The sequence below is a fragment of the Microtus ochrogaster genome, chromosome 5 (genome assembly GCF_000317375.1).
Source record: "Microtus ochrogaster isolate Prairie Vole_2 chromosome 5, MicOch1.0, whole genome shotgun sequence".
Lineage (NCBI taxonomy): Eukaryota > Metazoa > Chordata > Mammalia > Rodentia > Cricetidae > Microtus > Microtus ochrogaster.
In genome coordinates, this window is record NC_022012.1 from 77,182,919 (window position 1) to 77,185,606 (window position 2,688).

Consider the following 2,688-nt stretch of genomic DNA (forward strand, 5'->3'; position numbering starts at 1 on the left):
TTCCAGGAAGTCATTTTTAACCAAAGCAACAGAGTTTGGTGATGTGTCATTTTGGACAATCATGGTTTCTGCACATTATGTTTCTGGAGTCAAAGCCTCCTCTCCTCAAGTAAACATTTACCTTGCATTCTCTCCATGCGAGGCACTGCTCTGGCTGCTGAGAACCCAGTGGGAATCAAGATGAGCCTGCCCCCCTCGTCCCCCCCCCCCCCCCCCCCCCCCCCCCCCGTTCCACAGCCCTGGTGGCATTGAGATGTATAGCAGAGAACTGAATCCAGCACTCTTGGTTGCCTTTGTTTACCCTATTCCCCAGGACAGAGGCAGTAGATCAGGTTGCCCCTGCTCTCCTGACAATGAGCTGGGGAGGACACAGACATGGCTACCTTCAGATCTCACACTGGCCCGTGTCATTGCTGAAGTCCCTGTTCTGTTTCTTTTTTCTGTCCTCATATTATTGCTTCTTGTCTGCGGCCCCCTGCACCACCCCCGTGGACTTTTCCGCTTGCACAGCTCCATTCGACAAATGTGCTGTGCCAGCTGTATGCAGGGCAGCATACTGGGCCCTAGGTCACAAAAATGAATGAATGAACAGCCTCGGAGCTGCTGAGGGTACTGCTGACTCGGTGAAGCAGAGGGCTGGGCTGGGGTGGGGTGGGACAGGCACAGTGCTTGGAAGGAGTCAGAGCAGGGCCCGAGGAAGAGGAAGGTTGGTACTTCATATTGATGGGGAGATATGCCCAGGGAGCTCCCCAGGACAGGGCCAGCTCCATTGTGCCTGCTGTGGTCCTAGAACACAGTAGACATTCATGAAATGGGTGCTGGGTGAGTGACTCTATAGAGCAAGGCTGAGCTGTTGGCCTATGTGGTGAGCACTTTATTCAGTGAGCCATCACTCCAGCGCTCTCTCTCTCTCTCTCTCTCTCTCTCTCTCTCTCTCTCTCTCTCTTCTTAAAGGGTGCCCTCTCCAAATCCCATGCTTTAGGAGCCACTCACTAGTGTGTGTTTCAGTGGTTTATGGCTCACACTCAGCATGGCTCACATCATTTTATCAGCATAAATATCACTTTTGAACCCAATGCTCATCTCTTAGGAAGAGAACTCTGATGCTTGCCATTCCCCGTCCCATCTTTCTGCCTACCCTGCATAGATAGCTCCGACACAGGGCCCATACACACCTGAATCCTATACTCACCCTTCCCTGCTAGAATTAAGAATATAATTTCCAGTTGGGCGTGGTGGCGCACACCTTTAATTCCAGCACTCTGTGAGTTCGAGGTCAGCCTGATCTACATAGTGAGTTCCAGGACAGCCAGAACTACACAGTGAAACCCTGTCTCAAAAAAGCTATATTTAGACGGGCAGTGGTGGTGTACGCCTTTAATCCCAGCACTTGGGAGGCAGAGGCAGGCGGATCTCTGTGAGTTCGAGGCCAGCCTGGTATACAAGAGCTAGTTCCAGGACAGGAACCAATAGCTATGAAGAAACCCTGTCTTGAAAACCCCCAAAAAAGAACTACATTTATTTTTCCCTTGTACACATGACTACATACATGTGCATGCATATGATACATGAGTGCTTACATGTGAGAACATTTGCCACTACACTCTTGAGGGACGAATGGTTTCTTCTGCATATGTTTTCACCTGCACAGTTTCATCTCTGACACTACAATCCTGTGAGTTTCTGTAACCATAGTGGGCTTTACTCCTTTAAGAATGTAAGATATGCTCAGTGCTTAAAAATCAATCCTCAGGACCCCCATACCAACAATTAAAGGAGAAATATCACATAACGACATCTTCTGATAGAGAAGAGGCTCCTGAAAAATGCAAGCCTCATTTGTGAGAAAAATCTCAGAATAAGCTCAGAGTTGCCTTTTGGATGTGAGAAAGCCCACAGTCACCTCACACTTGATGATGCCAAGATTTCCCAGGTAAGTGGGAACAGAGCAAGGCTGGCCACTCTTCTCACCAGCAGGGCAAGCAGGAAAGGCAAGCCTAGAAGCGGGAGGCAAAGCTGTCAGCATCAGATGGCAGCCATCCACGCGGGAAACCTCTCAACAGCCCCACAGAGACGGGAAGATAAGGCCCAGGACTTAGAAACAAGTTCCATAATGTGGCAGGGTATTAGATAAACATACAAAAGTGACTGTGTTTCCGTATCCCAGGTACAAAAACACAGGGGAAAAAAAGGCCGGGGTAGGAGAACACACCTTTAATCTCAGCACTTGGGGAGCAGAGGCAGGCAGAGTCCTGTGAGTTCAAGGCCAGCCTGGTCTACAGAGTGAGTTCCAGGACAGCCAGGGCTTCACAGAGAAACCCTGTCTAGGAAAAAAAAAAAGGACTTTACTGTCACTCCTAAGTAAAATAGGTACAAATTTACCAAAACAGGTACAGGGAATACCGTGCTCCTCAGCAGCATTCCTTCAGGCTTTGTAGGTGGTCCTGGCCGTGCCTAGCTGGAGGTAGCACATATTTAGCTTTTCTGAGTGAATGGCTCTACAAAGCACTTAGGAAAGGAACCTAGGAGTGGAATGCATTCAGAGGTCAGAGTTTGTAGATTGGGAGACTCAAGATCCCCTTATAAGTTGATGTGTAGGTTTAAACACAAAGTCTGTTCAAGTTCCAGGAAAATATTTTATAGGCACAGACAAGTTTGCTTTAATATATATATATATATATATATATA